Source organism: Dama dama, chromosome 8 (genome assembly GCF_033118175.1).
Source record: "Dama dama isolate Ldn47 chromosome 8, ASM3311817v1, whole genome shotgun sequence".
Lineage (NCBI taxonomy): Eukaryota > Metazoa > Chordata > Mammalia > Artiodactyla > Cervidae > Dama > Dama dama.
Window position 1 is genome coordinate 40,152,997 of NC_083688.1, and position 17,000 is coordinate 40,169,996.

The following is a 17,000-nucleotide window of genomic DNA, read 5'->3' on the forward strand; positions in this document are numbered from 1 at the left end:
TCTTCTCCAGTGCCACAATTCCAAAGCATCAATTCTTCAGTGCTCAGACTTCTTTATGGTCCAATTCTTACAGCCATCTTTGACTACTGAAAAAACCATAGCTTTGACTATATGAACCTTTGTTGGCAAAGTGATGTCTCTGCTTTTGAATACACTGTTTAGGTTTGTCATAGCTTCAAAGTGATGTCTCTGCTTTTGAATACGCTGTCTAGGTTTGTCATAGCTTTCCTTCCAAGGAGCAGTTTGCAGGAAAGAAATAAAGATGCAGATGAGAGAATGGACATGTGGACACAGTGGGGAAAGGGGAGAGTGGGATGAATTGGGAGAGTAGCCCTGGCACATATACGCTACCAGGTGTAAGACAGACAGCTCGTGGGAAGCTGCTGCCTAACACAGGGAGCTCAGCGTGGTGCTCTGTGATGACCTGGCGGGGGGATGGGGAGTAGGGAATGGGAAGGAGGCTCAAGAGGGAAGGGATACATGTATACATGTGGCTGATTAACTCTGTTGTGCAGCAGAAACTTAACACAACTTTGTAAAGCAACTATATCCCAGTAAAAGATGAAAGACCCGCACTGCATCTCTAACTGCACATCTGAGGGGCCCTGGGAAGGGTTAGGCTTGGAGGGATTGGGCACAGGAGTGCCTCTTAAGGACACTAGTCTTGTCTTGTTTCCCTGGGGTTGGGCCAGGGGCCCCCCCGGGTTGTGGAGAGGATTCAGGCAGGAGGGAGGGTGGGGAGAGAGGACTACAACTCAGTCCCAAGCCTGCCACTCGGAGAGTGAGAGGGAGGAACCTGGAAAGACCACAACCAACATCTGGGAGTGATTTCCTCTGTCTGTCAAAACCAATGCACGTCTCTCGTGGTTTTACCCTGCGCCCAGCTCTGCGCCTCTTGCCATCATTTTCTTCAGATGTTTACCAGGAGCTCTAGGCCAGCCACGTGGCAGCAGCCTTATTTGTTTTTATTTATTTCATATGAATTTGAGCTGTTTTGTACATAAAAAGAACCAAACGAACATGAACTGCGAACTACTTGTAACCCACGACACGCACATCCAAGCTTTGTGGGTCTGCACACTTCCTCGGTGGGAACAGACCATGTAGGGTGCTGCTTCATGCACTTGCATCTTTTCATGTGTACCTGGCTCACACTCTGCCCAGGTAGGACTCTTTCATGAGAAAACATCACAGGCCCCCTGGTCATCCCTCTATTGCCTGATGTCTAGGAGGTCCCAAATTTCCTTTTATGTAAATAACAATTTTCTAACCTTTCCTATCATACTTTTTAGGTCTATTCCCCGCAAAGAATTGCCAAGTTAAAGGGTATGAACTGTGCTGCTCTATTTACATGTCCCAAAATTATTCCAGAAGGATGGGCCCATTATTTCCTGCCCTCTGGGAACCAGGATACCTCTCTGACTGTCATTGTTCAATCATTCATCCAGTACAAATGTTTGCCGAGCATCACATCGAAGCTGGGAGAAACGGTGGCAGACTAGAGGTGTGCCCTGGTCCTTGGCCCTGCGGTTCTCCCACTCTCTGCAATGGTTTCTCGAACTCTGGTCCCGGATCACCACATTGGAATCCCCTGGGGTGGGTACTCATCAAAAATGCAGTTTCCTGGCACTCACCCCCACTACTGAATCAGAGTCCCTAGATCCAGAGATTGGCACTGTCGATAAAATTCCCTGATGTGCATTTCGTGTGAGCACCGCTGAGCTGATGGAGATGAGCAAAAATTCCCTTCTGCTGAAACAGACACGAAGGGCCCAGGATGGAACGTGGGAGACAGGATTGATGGATCGGCTGGAGCAGGGAGATGACAGAACTGTGCAGGCCTTCTTGCCAGAATGTCACCTCCTTCAGGACCCAGACAAAGCCACTGAGAGCCGAGGGCAGGCTGTGACGAATGAGCCAACTGGGTCGATCGTTTTATGCTGCAGCTGGGTAGGTCCCTCCCACGGGTGGAGCCGCCTGGGCCACAGAGCAGGATTAGAGCATTTTCTGGTGTAGAGATCACTGTTTCATATTAGTGGAGTGAAGCCAAGCGGCGCTGGGGAGGGGGAACATGTGGCTCTGCGAGGAGAGTTGTGTGGGGTGTGAGTGGCCACCCATTCTCTGTGCCCCTCTCCACCGTTGCGCATAGCGGACTGGCCAATCGGTCCAGGAGGACAGCCTTGTGGGTCGAGATCAAGAGATGGCGAGAGAGGCAGCAGCTGAGGAGTTATTGGGCTGCTCTGCCAAGTCAGGGGAAATGTCCAGACTTCACCATGTAAACTGGGGCAGAGGGCTCTGACTGGCTGTGCGGGAGTGGCTTGGACATGCCACCGAGCAGGATGGGCAGGGCTAATGTGAGCTGTGGCTCTGGGACAAAGGAGATATGAACCTGCAAGTGTCCAGCGTGGGGCCCACGAATTGTCCCAGGCTCTGACAGCCAGTGAGAGCTGGGCCATAAAGAAGGCTGATGCTTTCAAACCGTGGTGCTGGAGAAGACTCTTGAGAGCCCCTTGGACAGCAAAGAGATCAAACCAGTCAATCCTAAAGGAAATTAACCCTGAATACTTATTGGAAGGACTGATGCTGAAGCTGAAACTCCAATACTTTGGCCACCTGATATGAAGAGTCAACTCATTGGAAAAGACCCTGACACTGGGAAAGATAAAGGCAGGAGGAGAAGGGGATGACAGAGGATGAGATGGTTGGATGGCATCACTGACTCAATGGACATGATTTTGAGCAAACTCTGGGAGATGATGAAGGACAGGGAAGCCTGGTGTGCTGCAGTCCTTGGGGTCGCAAAGAGTCAGACACGACGGAGCTACTGAAGAGCAAGTGACAGCCAGTGGCCCAAACTGATAGGTGCTTAGCTTTCTCCAGATAAGGCTGACCCCCTAAATGACTTGCCAACTTGGAGACTTGGTATTTTCCGTGGTGCACAGTTTCTGAACTGACCAGACACACATGTCCACGATTCTTTGGGAATTTTTTTTTTTTTTTTTATGCTGCCATTGTGGGGTGAGCCTGGTCTCCCTGGTAGACCCAGCTTTTGTTTATTTGAAAATGTCTCCTTGAGGTGATACAGGTTTCTGTCCCCAAACCAGAAGCAGGTGGGGCCTTGTTGCATTGCTCTCGATAGATTCCAGCATTCCTTCTGCATGGCTAGCATGCAGCAAGCTGTGTTTCTGATTTTGCCCAGATTAGCAGTTAGTCCAGCATCCATTTTCATTAAGGCCTGAGTCACCACACATGGTACAGTTTGAGTTCCAGTTTGGAGATGCTCCATGTCTGCCTGTATTGCTTCATTCAGGACAATGAACATCAATTATCTTTTTCTGGCCCGACCCCATGGTCTGATCATGTAAAGGCAAAGTAGTCAACCCAGCACAGGCTGTGGTCTTTAGACGTCAAAGTGACTTCTGGGGGCACAGAGAGGAAGGCCTCCAGGCATATAATTCCCTGGAGCCTTTCCACTGAACACTGAAATCTGCTCACATCATCTCATCAGGGGCATCTCACATTTTCCAGCTACTTGGGGTGGTGGTGGGGATGAGCCCAGCTATAGAAAGAGCATGCCAGCACATAGGGAAGTATCTGTGACCTCATTCATATGAACTCAGACTGCTCACCATCTGTGCTGGGAAATAGAGGGTGTGTGTGTGTGTGTGTGTGTGTGTGTGTGTGTGTACGCATGCACGCGCACAAGTGTATGTTTCCTCAAAGAGCACAACTGCAGTGTTCGGTTGAAAAGTAGAGTTCACAAAATCCACTGCGGCAGAACATCTCATGATCAGTAGTGATGCAGTATTTGGTGTCTGCTTGAAACGAATCACTAATTGTAAGTCATCAAAAAGAGAACAGAGGGGAGAGCAGACACTTCCCACCCTGGAATCGCTCACTGTTGTCTTTCACAGGAACACAGTTTCTCACGCAGAAAAATCTGTTTTCAGTTGGACTGAGAAACGGCCCCTTGAGTCATACATGTCTGTCTATGTGTGAGGCTTTTCACAGTTGACAAAGCATTTTTGCTGAGTTTTCTCATTTGATCTTGCCCACGGGGGTGGGGCGGCTCACCCAAGACCGCACAGCTACAGAATGGCACGGTGGAGCCGGCCTCCGGCGAGGAGTCCGGGTTCAGCTCGCGGGAGGGCGACTGGCTTTCTCAGATGGCGGTGGCTGCAGAGAGGCTGCTGAACTTGACAAAGGAGACATCCATAGTTCACGTCTTGCCTTGCACTTGGCTCTAGGGAAACCTTTAGCCTCATTTTCTCTGCTGGGCTGCGGGTGGTGACCAGGACCTATCTCAGCCAGCAAAAATGGTCAAATGAACTTTCTTCTTCTCCTTTTTTTTTTTTTTTCAAATTGAGAAACAATTTAGACAACTAAATTTAAATAAGTAATTTTAAACGTAAAGATTTATTTATTTGTTTTTGGCTTGCTGGGTCTTTGTTGCTGTGCGTGGGCTTTCTCCAGTTGTGGCGAGCAGGGGCTGCTCTCGTTGTGGTGCACAGGCTTCTCATCTCGGTGGTTTCTCTTATTGTGGAGCATGGGCTGCAGGGCACATGGACTAAGTAATTGCAACTCCTGGGCTCTAGGGCGCAGGTTCAGTGGTTGTGCTGCTACTGCTGCTGCTAAGTCGCTCCAGTCGTGCCCGACTCTGTGTGACCCCGTAGATGGCAGCTCCCCATCAGGTGGGATTGCCAGGCTCCCCCGTCCCTGGGATTCTCCAGGTAAGGACACTGGAGTGGGTTGCCATTTCCTTGTGGAGCAGATGGGCTTAGTTGCCTCGAGGCAGGTGGGGTCTTCCCAGAACAGGGGTGAACCGGTGTCCCCTGCCTTGCAAGGCAGATTCTTAACTACCTGGACCACCAGGGAAGCCCCGAGCTTTCTTATTCTATAGACAAAGGAACTGTGCAAGTATCAAAACAACAGAAAAGGGAGTCCTGGAATAGTTTTTAGATGCAACCACTCATCTGACTCATTGCACTCAGGGTGAGTCTGTTTTGCCTCCCCCAAAGGTGGGTCCCTTGGACAGCAAGGAGATCAAACCACTCAATCCTAAAGGATATCAACCCTGAATAATCATTGTAAGAACTGATGCTGAATCTGAGGCTCTAATACTTTGGCCACCTGAAGCGAAGAGCCGACTCATTGGAAAAGACCCTGATGTTGGGAAAGATTGAGGGCAGGAGGAAGAAGGGGGCAACAAAGGATGAGATGGTTGGGTGGCATCACTGACTCAATGGACATGAGCTTGAGAAAACTCTGGGAAATAGTGAAGGACAGGGAAGCTGTCGTGCTGCAGTCCACGGGGTCACAAAGATTTGAACACGACCTAGCGACTGAAGAACAACAGCAAAGGTGGGTCATAGCCGCAACACTTATTAGCCCCCCACAAGCAGGAACGACCTCTGCTGAGCAGCCAAAACCAAGGATCAGCAGATTTGCTTCAATGAGGATCTTTCTTGGTTTCTGTGTGGTTATTGCCATCTCTGGGACACAAGGGTCATCCTCAGAATCACGAAAGTTAGTATTAACATGAAGTAAGGGCCTTTGTAGACTCAATGTTTCATTGTTTCCATGCATTTTGGCATTAAATGAATAAGTAATGTGACTTACATCTAAGCTATTGAAATATGCGAGTTAGCATCTGTTCTTTTTAAGTCAACAACTTGAGCTTATTATTATTAATATTATTATTATTAAAGGCTACAGACGTATTCTTTTCCCATGCTTCAATCAGGAATGTAATCTTAATTTGCCACTATCTGCCAATCCCTGAGCTATATTACTGGTTTCCTATTTGTACGAGTGTTCAATGCCTACTATATCTGGACATGATGAAAAAGCTAATTTTGCTAAGAATATCAGTGAGTGAACCTTGCCATTTCTTTGCTTGCTTTGCAAATACACTAAATTTGTACCAACAATCTCCCCCGTATTTCTCCAAATTTCCATGTGTGAAACTGAGTTGATTTAATAAAAGAGACCAAAGACTGGGTCACCTTTTTTCTTCTTGCCTGGCTGAATTGACCACAGTGCACCTCAGAGGCAACTAGCCGCACAAGATGGAGAACTCTCGACTGCAGGAGCAAGCCCAGCTTCAGAGCATCGACTTCCCCACTGGCACCTCTGACTGGGAGCTCCTCCGCGGGCGAGAGGCGCAGCCCCCCTTCACACACAATCAGTACCAGCTGTAGTGCAATTAAACTCAACAGTGAACAGGTGTTCACTGTAATGACTTCCACACAAAAGCACACTTCCATTTAGTACTCTTTACATCCGACACACTCGCAGCCCCGCTGAAACGGAGTAGTAGGAAACGCGATGGAATTCAGTGGAGGAAAAACAGCAGCCCACCAAGGCACCCGTAATCAGCATCAGAAGCCCCAATTAGCCTCAACATTTCACAGGTGTCCACAGGAGGGTTTGTTTTTTTTTTTTTTTTGCAGAGCCTACTCGAGTCAATTGTCCCTTAAGAAGTTCTTTGAAAACATTTTGAAGTTTTTCAAATTCAGGCAGCTCACTCATATTACCATCCCAGCACTGTTATTACCTCTATTTCATGGCTTTCAGGAGTCTACCCTGCTAGACATGCATGGGCAGAAATATTAATTACATTCATGTAAATCCTAAAAATGTGTTTGGCCCATTGCATCCCCATCCCCACCCCACCCCCCATTTTTTTTTTTTCTTTTTTACATCTGGTGCCTTTGCGGTATTTGAAATAGAGAAATCTGGAGAGCACTTCCTGTGGTAAGACGCCTGGAAGGCTTACTGTGTGCATGTGTGCTCAGTTGCTCACGAGACCCCAAGGACTGTAGCCCCCCAGGCTCCTCTGCCCATGGGATTAGCCCAGGAAGAATTTTGCAGTGGGTTGCCGCTTCCTCCTCCAGGAGGAATCGAACCTTCATCTCCCATATCTCCTCCATTAGCAGGTGGATTCTTTACCACTGAACCACCTGGGAGAAGTTGTTATTCCTACTGTATTTCAATCAGTTATTGAATGTCCACGGTGTGCATTTCTGTGGAAGAGAGGAGTGAAAGAGGGAAGTGTTTGCGCTCCCGTGACTCGATGCCCTTTTCGGATCGGTTGGCAGCCCAGGACCCAATCAGTGTCTGACTCAGACACTGTGACAGTCATCTCAGGCTTGATGAAGGATGACTGATTACCAGGGCACTCCGGTAAATGAGGTTATGGCACTCTTTCTCCAGATCCCTCATCCCACAGGCTGGTGACCATTTAGCACCGGTGATACTGCTGGAGTTGGTGCCTTCTTTGACTTTGCATTTACTGGAATTGGTCACCTCTGAGGATAGAGAAGAAAAGGGGTGAGCGGGTCTGAGGTGGGGACTTTAGAATTCTGCCTCTCAACTCAGTTAAGGAGTAAGGCACACTCCTAAATGTACCACAGTCCATGCTAACGGACAGTATTTTTTTCTTTTGTCAGAAACAATTTGAAAACTCACACCAGTAGGAGCAAATGTTGGTGAGGGTGCCAGTTGATACAATCACATTGGAAAACCAGTGGATTTCTGTAACTGAAACTAGACCTATGGCCAGACAATCTCATTCTCAGTTGTAATCCCAACAGAAACTGTGGTAGGCAGACACCAATATGGCCCCTAGTGACTCCCACCTCCTGGGTTTTATGCCTTTGTGTAGTTCCCTCCCCTGGAGGGTGGATGGGACCTGTGATCTTCTCCTAAGCAGTAGAATACAACCACTGTGATGGAATATGACTTACATGATTATCACACATAAAATTGTAATTTGCATCTTGCTAGCAGACCCTCTATTGCTTATTTGGCTTGCATGCTTCGATGCTGAAGGGGACTACATGGTGAGGAACTAAATGTAGCCTTTGGCCAATAGCCAGCTAGGAACTGAGTCCAGTGATCTTCCAAAAACTGAATTCTGCCAACCACAGTGGGAGCATCAAAGCAAATCCTTCCCCAGTTGACACTTCAAGTGAGACCCTAACCCTGGATGAAACCTTGATTGCAGCCTTATGAGAGGACTTGAAACAGAGGACCTAGCCAAGCTGTATTCAGACTCCTAACCCCAGAAACTGTGAGATAGTATGTATGGTTTGAGTTTTGTAGTACTTAGTTACATGGTAATAGATAACAAATGGGGTTTCCCTGGTGGCTCAGATGACAAAGGAGACCTGGATTTGATCCCTGGGCCAGGAAGATCCGTTGGAGAAGGGAATGGCTACCCAAGGCAGTATTCTAGCCTGGAGAATTCCATGGACAGAGGAGCCTGGGGAGCTACAGTCCAAGGGGTCACAAAGAGTCAGACATGACTGAGCAATGAATAGATAACAAATACAGAAATGCTTACAAATGTGCATCCAAGAACATGCCTAAGAGTTTTCACGGTAGCATTCTTCATAATACCAAAATGAGAAATAAATCAAAACTCCATGGGCAATAAGATGGATAAATACATTGTGGTATGTTCAGAGAGTGGACCACTGTAAGTTATAATAAAAGAACCAACCCTAGTTACATGCAACCCCATAGATGAGTCTCACAAGTAATTGAGTGAAAAAGCCAGACAGAAAAGAATACATACTGTACGATTCAATTACATAAAGCTGTAAAATGGGCAAAACTAATTTATCATCCTGTTTGAAGCTTAGGATGGTGGTTATTTTGGGGACAGGTTGTGACCGGGAAGGGACATAGGGAAGCTTTTGAGATGCTGGTAAATGTTCTGTTTATTAATCCGGGAGGTAGTTACAAGGCTGTTTTGTGCACATTTCTGTATTTATGCTGTAACTTCAAAAGTTAAAAGAAAAAACACCTCTGTTCCAGCAGGTAACCTTTTCAGCTTAGGATATAAATAGATGTGTGGATAGAGGGGTGCTTTCTGTTTGTCGGCCCAGTATCATCGTACCCCGAGAAAAGAGAGCACTGATTTCAAATGACTCAGAATGGAGGAGGGAAACAGCTGTGGAGAGGCTCAGAGAGTAAAGTGAGTTGCAGAAGTCAAGCTTTCCATTATTGTCAGAGCTGCAACTGCCAAGCAGGTCTGTTCTGTAGATTCTGGTTCGATGGGAGGGTAATCTGGCTGTGGAGCATCCTTCATGGTTCCTCATGCCCGAGTCTCTCTCTTCACTACCCTGTGCAATTAATGATGCAAACTCAGTTAAAGAAAATGACTTTCCCAGACTGCCTGGTAACCAGCTCAGTCAGGTGCCTTAAACAGCCTATGCCCAACAAGGAGGAGCCTTCTGGTGCCTTGCTGTTGTGAAGTTTCCATCCTTGACTTCCGTGGTAGTCCAAATGGTTTAGAATCTGCCTCAAAACGCAGGAGATGCAGGTTCAGGCCCTTGTTGGGTGAACTAAGATCCCACATACTTCAGAGTGACTAAGCCTGCAATGAAGACTCCACGTGCCTCAACTAGGGCCCAATGTACCCCAAATTAAATAAACATACTTTTTTAAAAAAGCTTCCATCTTGCTCCCTTTCACCTGTCCCCTCCCTTCCATTTGTTTGCAGACCTGTTTCTAGCACCATGGCTAGTGATCTTTACCTGATCTTCTATTCACTGTCTCATCCTCACTCAGGGCAACTGAAACTCAACACCCTTCCCTGGCACTGAACTTGGCAACCTTTCTTGGCTTTGATTGGGATTCATCTTTCTGTGTGTATATTCTGCCAGCAGCTCTGGGTTACAACCTTGACTGGGAAGCCTGCTGCAAAAGAGGAGAGAAGCATTTTTTTTCTTCAAAGATCTACGAATATTCAATCTCTCTGTGTTCCAAATAAGTTTTAAAATTCCATGTTAGAAAAACCTCAGCTGGTGTAGGCAGAGATGCGTAAACGTTCTGTCTTTTCCTGTTTTCTCCTCTTCCAAGCTCTGAGCACTAGATTATAAAATGAATACAATGGATGAGGCCAGTCATACACACATGTACCTTAGAGACAAAATGTCTATAAGAAGAAGGCAGAGGGTGAACGTGGTGGCAGTTACCCTATGGATGGTATGAATATGTCTAGAGAAAGGAAGTGTCCATCAGAAAGGGACTTGCTGCTGCTGCTGCTGCTAAGTCGCTTCAGTAGTGTCCGACTGTTTGCAGCCCCATGGAATGCAGCCTACCAAGCTCCTCCGTCCATGGGATTTTCCAGGCAAGAGTACTGGAGTGGGGTGCCATTGCCTTCTCCAGGAAGGGACTTGGTGAGCGTAGAACTTAGAGGACAGAGCAGGGGGATCTCTGAGAAGCCGGTAGGAATTCCAGGAGTATGGCTTCCTAGATGGCTCAGTGGTAAAGAATCTGCCTGCCAGTGCAGGAGCTGGGGGATCAGTTCTGGGGTTGGGAAGACCCCCTGGAGGAGGAAATGGCAATATACTCCAGTGTTCTTGCCGGGACAATCCCATGGACAGAGGAGTCTAATGGGCTACAGTCCACGGGGTTGCAGAGTCAGACACGACTGAGAACACGTGTGAGGATGGCTTCATCAGACCCCAGCTGCCTGATGCCGTTAAGCTTTTGAGCCATCCAACTAAACTGCCTTTGCTCTGATTCCAGGCTCGGTAAGGAGATTTTGGATTGTAATAGACTTCCTGGGTAGATTTTCTTCAGGAAGAAAAAGTGCTGGAGAGAAAAGTGTTAACATTTGTTCTTTCTGATGGCTGCACGTCCCTTTGTCAACAGAAGTATTGATGGTTTGGTGAGAAATTTTGGTGTTTTGAGAATTTAATTCACATAAGCCAGCCCTCCCAAGTCAGGCATATCCTGGAACACTAACAAGATTGAATTTTTGGACCTGTAAGTTTTCTGGCCAGACTTCGGACCGTGAAAAATTCATTAAGATAATGCCACTTTGGAAAGGTTCTTGGTAGATGGCCAGCCAGCCATTTCCTGGTAATATTCAACATGGCTTTGGGCCCACTTTCAAAGTCCTGTTGGTATCTAACTGGATTGAGGGGAAGGGAAGGAGCGAGCAGAGAGAAGAGGAGGTGAAATGGGGTAGTCCATTCAATTTGGTTTTCATTGGAGCTACAAATGGGATCTTACTGAAGATGGATTACTAATGTGTGTCTTAAATGGAGGTAGATACCTTTCTGGGAGTATGTGGCAATGTGTTTGGGATGAATAAAATATGGGATAAAATTCAGCACATCTTTCAAGAGCATTAACTTTTCTGTCTGATTTGGGAGGTAGAGAAGTTAAGACATTAACTAATGAGGTGAAGACTTACTAGTCTACCCAAGAGTTGTTTCTGGGTAACCAGGGACTAGATTTCCTAGATCCTCTTGCATTTAAATGGGGTTACACGATGAATTCTTGCTCCTGGAATGTGGGAAAGAATGGCTGTCAATTCTGGGCTCAAGTAATTAAGAAGTAGTCTCTTTCCCCATCTGAATAGAGATAACCTGGAGGACCTGAAGGAAGGTAGAGACACAAGACCAAGGGGTGGACTATCTACCCACAAGCCATAATCTATGTAGACTTCCAGCGAGTGAAACATACATTTCTAAAAAGTCACTGAGGGTTTGGGCCTGATCTCTTATAGCAAAGAACATTACTCTAATAGAATGGATATATGAATGTTTCTATGTGAAAGCAGTCCTATGATAGCCTGTAAACTTTACATGAATTTTTAAGTTAATACCAAGACATCTTTTTTTTAAACTTTTGAGATTTGATTTTTAAAAAAAATATGTATTTATTTACTGGACTGTACCAGGTTTTAGTTGCAGCATGTGGGATCTAGTTCCCTGACCAGGGATAGAACCCAGGCATTGAGATTGTGAATTCTTAGCCACTGGACCACCAGGCAGATCCCCAAACTGAGATTTCAAAGACACATTTTGCTGATGGTAGGCTGTTGGCACTTTCCCTGGGTGCCCAGAGAGTGAGCCATTCATTCTTCTCTGATGTTGGAGGAACTTGAAGGGAAAGTTTGACAAGGACCTGGCAAATTCACAGAATGGGAGAGGGAAAGCTGTGGTCATCCTTCAGACCGGAGAATCTGTAAGTGCTCACTTAAGGCAAGACTGAAGAAGGCAAAGTTAGATTCCAGATGGTCTTTCTTCAGTCCCTCACCCTCACACCTGTATGGCTCATACTGTCCATCAGAAGTTTGTGCCCTGACCTGTCTTTCAGGCAAAATCTTCATGCTCTGTACCCTTCCTAGCTTCTGAATCTCCACCCTAGCTTATATTCCCTTAGGGGCCTGCTCACTGATGGCCAAAGAATTCAGACTAAGAGGCCAGGATGGCATACCTGTGGCACCCTTCACACTAGGGACTTCCCGGGTGGCGCTAGTGGTAAAGAACCTGCCTGCCAATGCAGGAGACATAAGAGATGTAGGTTTGACCCCCTGGTTGGGAAGATACCCCAGAGAAGAGCACTGCAAAGCACTCCAGTATTCTTGCCTGAGAAATCCCATGGACAGAGGAACCTGGCGGGCTACAGTCTGTGGGGTCCCAGAGCTGGATAGGACTGAAGTGACTTAGTGCGCGCACACATAGTGCTTCATACTGAACCCCTTTTCCACATGGGCACATACATCAGTGATTCTTCAGGAGGATTTACAGAGCCTTCTCAGGACAGACCTCCAGGCAGCTCCTGTGAGTCTACTGGTGCTGGCTCTGGAACTGAATTGGACTTGCCATCCTGGATGACTGATAGATCATAGTGGCTTCATGGATTATAGCTCTCAGACAATACTTGCCTTTCAACACAGTTTTCATTACTCCATTAACCCAAAAGAGGGATCTGGAAATTTCCCGCACTCTGGCAGCTCCAGTAGGAGTGAGAGATCTGGGGCAGGGGACCATTTTTCCATTGCTCCTCAAATTACATCACTAACCTGCTGCCTGCTTCAATTCAATTCAACCCAACAGATACTTATTTCACTCACAGTAAAGCAGGCTTTGTCTAGGAAGTCACATTTAACTCCATCACCAGCAAGTTTTTATTGAGGACCTGCTGTGTACATTACAACAAACTAGGCATTCAGGTGTTTCTTTTGTGATTATATTGACTTATAATCACCATAAAGAGAAGCCCTGTGGTCCCTCCTTCTCCCCCTCCCTCTCCCTCTTCCACTGTCTCCCTCCCTCCCCATTTTTCGTCCTGGGATGCTGACTTCCTGGAGGAATATTTTCGTCCTGCTGTCAAGGCCTCCTGGGGCTGTTTGGGCTGCAGTCAGAAGAGCTCTCATTGGCCTTCCCCAAGCGTGCTGAGTGGGGGGACAGGGTTCGCTCTCCTCCTCCCCTCCCCAGTCTTCCTTAGCCACGGCGTTCTGACAAGGCCACAACTCTCTCTGCAGAGACCCCACCATCTCTGTCAGTGGCCGATCAGAGGTTTTTTGTCATTGCTTTCTTCAGGGCTGTTTCACTGAAGTGCTGCTAGGGCTTTCTTTTTTCCAGGGGAGGGGACTTTGAGGGGCAGTCTCTCTTTCCCACCCGCCCATTCCACACTGTGATCCAGACTGGTCAGGGCAGGTCCATCCCCTTCCCGCAGTGAGAGGTGTCTAACTAGATGACCTTGGCTGCCAGCAGAGCTGCAGCTCTCCTGGCAGTTGCAGTTAGGAGAGATGGGAGGGGGCCGCCTGTCAGACTCAGGGTTGGAGGTATGACTCCAGGTGATGGCTGTGTGCATGGGCCCAGCTACTCATGCTTCACTTAAGCTTTGGAAAGTTAGAAAGACATGGCTAGGTGTGTATGTGTGTGTGTGTGTGTGTGTGTGTGTGTGTTAGTCACTCAGTCGTGTCCAGCTCTTTGTAACCCCATAGACTGTAGCCCACCAGGCTCCTCTGTCTATGGGTTTTCCCAGGCAATAATACTGGAGTGGGTTGCCATTTCCTTCTCCAGGGGATCTTCCTGACCCAGGGAGCAAACCCAGGTCCCCTGCATTGCAGGTGGAGACATTACCATCTGAGCCACCAGGGAAGGCCATTGGCTAGGTGGGCAGTGGGCAAATCTCAGCTTCTCCCAGCTGGGGCTTCCTGTTGGGTTTCCATAAGGCTGGGTTGTGAGGGGAATGGGGCTTTGGTGCCCACCGTGCTAGCTGTGGACACAGTGGGAAGGGCTGCAAACATATAATTAGTTAATGAAAACTTGCATTTTGCAGAAAACGGCCAAATCTGTGGAAGGGTGGCAGCTGCTACATTGAGCAGAAGCCCTAGGAAAGCCCTAAAGTTGTGGATTCTGCATATTTCCCTCACCCCTACCTAGGAGGCCGGCACAGAGCAGTCATCACAGGACTTTTCTGGAGGCATCAGGAAGCCGGGGATGGTGATTTGTTTAGATTTGTCTGCATCATCGCGGCTGCCAAATCGCTCAGACAGCTGCAGTCAGTTGCTCTCTTCATGCTGTTCAGCCCACGCCATGTATTTTATCAGCCACATCTCTGCTCCACCTTGGACGTCTTGGGAAATCATCATAGCTTAACAGGGAGTCAGAGTCCTAAGTGTGTTCCTTTTCCACAACATTGCTACGTTTGTTCGACTGTATCATTAGCTGGCAAATGATAACAGACCATAGCTCCATCCTTTTTCCAGCTTGGGCATTTGTTTATTGAATCCACATAGGAGAAGAATAGGCTGTGTGTGTCACTTCGCTCCATGCCTCAAACACACCTCCTTCCAGAAGTGGTGGTGATGGGAGTGAGAAATCCAATTATGTGCAGACTAGGAATTCGATGTGATAGAAATTTTGTGGGGAGCCTAATATTTTTTGCCCAGAATTCCTCTGGATAAAAGCAAAACACTTTTCTCCCCCTGAATCATTCTTTTTGGTCAGTTTGCTGGTAGGTTTGGGATGCGGTTAAGAGCTGGACTTGCTGTTTTTATCATTTTCATACAGAGTCATCCTGCAATGATCCAGGAGCCTGTGACTGTTTCTGGGAAGGAGGCAGCAACACTGGCAGAGAGCAGAGCTTGGAAGTCAGGTGGTGACAATGAATTTTATGGGTTTCCCTTGTTTGACCATTGATTCAGGTTAGTTGAATCATAGACTCTTACCACTGAGTGGAATCTCTGAAATCATTGATCTCAATCTTTTTACTTTATAGATGATGTAACCAAAGTGCCACGAGAGGGCTTATACTCTTCAAGTCCCGGGTTGGCGGCAGTGATCTCCAGGCAGATCAGCTCCCCAGGTGTGTGGGGTCTCCAGGTGTTCCGGGTCTCCAGGTGTTCCGGGTCGCCAGGTGTACGAGTTACATCTTCTGGTTACAAATGACAGAAACCAGCTCTGGGAGTTTACTGGAAGTAATGGAAGGATATCGGAAGCTTCCAAAAATGGCAGAGAACCAGATTTGGAAATGGATCAAAAACAAGGCATCTCTGGAAGGTTAGGAAGGGGGCCACCCAAGGAGCGGCTGCTATTAGGAGCATTCTGGCTCGGGCACGACAGACCTCCGCTCTTCAGTCTCTATGCAACTCATGACTTTTTCAGTTGCCTGAGAGTGAGCATCCACTGGTCTTAACTTGGCTGTGGAACAAGTGCCGTTGGTACACTGACCATGTTCCCTTGGAGGTCACCTGTAGACAGCTTCCTTAACATGCTGACAATTGGAGGGTGCTCTGTCCAGAGAGGCACAGTCTGCCTGGAGCAGGTGACACCGGAAGTGCTGGGAACTCGCCTCCCCAGGAGCGAGCCTCACTAGAGATACTGACACACCCCGTCCTCTGCTGCCTGGGGAGGACACAACCTGAGGAGTGTTCCCACAGTCTCTCAGAGGTGCTGGTGGAATGAGCCTCAGCGGCCCTCAGCGGTCACGTGCTCCTCGGCCTACACTTCCCTCCTTTCCTCTCTCACTTCCTCTTCTTCACGTTGCTTCCTGGGCTCACCTCCCAAATAAAATGCTTGCTGGTCAATCTTTTATGATCTATTTTTGGGCCGTCTAAATTAAGATGGGGAAAAAGTGGAAACAGTGACAGATTTGGGCTCCAAATTCACTGTGGACAGTGACTACAGCCATAAAATTCAAAGATGCTTGCTCCTTGGAAGGAAAGCTATGACAAACCTCAAAAGCAAAAGCATTGCTTTGATGACAAAGGTCCATATAGTCAAAGTTATAGTTATTCCAGTAGTCATGTACAGATGTGAGAGTTGGACTGTAAAGAAGGCTGAGTGCTTGTTTATAATAGCCGGGACATGGAAGCAACCTCGATGCCCATCAGCAGATGAATGGATAAGGAAGCTGTGGTACATATACACCATGGAATATTACTCAGCCATTAAAAAGAATTCATTTGAACCAGTTCTAATGAGATGGATGAAACTGGAGCCCATTATACAGAGTGAAGTAAGCCAGAAAGATAAAGAACATTACAGCATACTAACACATATATATGGAATTTAGAAAGATGGTAATGACAACCCTATATGCAAAACAGAAAAAGAGACACAGAAAGACAGAACAGACTTTTGAACTCTGTGGGAGAAGGTGAGGGTGGGATGTTTTGAAAGAACAGCATGTATACTATCTATGGTGAAACAGATCACCAGCCCAGGTGGGATGCATGAGACAAGTGCTCGGGCCTGGTGCACTGGGAAGACCCAGAGGAATCGGGTGGAGAGGGAGGTGGGAAGGGGGAGCGGGATGGGGAATACGTGTAAATCTATGGCTGATTCATATCAATGTATGACAAAACCCACTGAAAAAATAAATAAATAAATAAAGGAAAAAAAAAATAAAGAAGGCTGAGTGCTGAAGAATTGATGCTTTTGCGTTGTGGTGCTGGAGAAAACTCTTGAGAGTCCCTTGGACAGCAAGGAGAATCAAACCAGTCCATCCTAAAGGAAATCAATCCTGAATATTCATTGGAAGGACTGATGCTGAAGCTGAAGCTCCAATACTTTGGCCACCTGATGTAAAGAGCCAACTTGCTGGAAAAGACCCTGATGCTGGGAATGATTGAGGGCAGGAGGAGAAGTGGGTGACAGAGAATGAGATGGTTGGATGGCATCACCAACTCGATGAACATGAGTTTGAGCAAACTCTGGGAGATGATGAAGGACAGGGAA

At 47.3% G+C, this 17,000-nt stretch overlaps 1 long non-coding RNA gene across 1 annotated transcript in view; it reads left to right on the top strand.

Annotated features, from left to right (window-relative positions):
- The window catches only part of LOC133060948 (uncharacterized), a 64,312-nt gene extending 47,901 nt beyond the window's left edge, over window positions 1–16,411 (top strand). The window contains exons 2-3 of the long non-coding RNA XR_009693872.1: window positions 14,832–14,916; window positions 15,040–16,411. This is a non-coding gene — a long non-coding RNA (uncharacterized LOC133060948). The remainder of the gene's footprint in view (window positions 1–14,831; window positions 14,917–15,039) is intronic.
- Window positions 16,412–17,000: the final 589 nt, after the last annotated feature.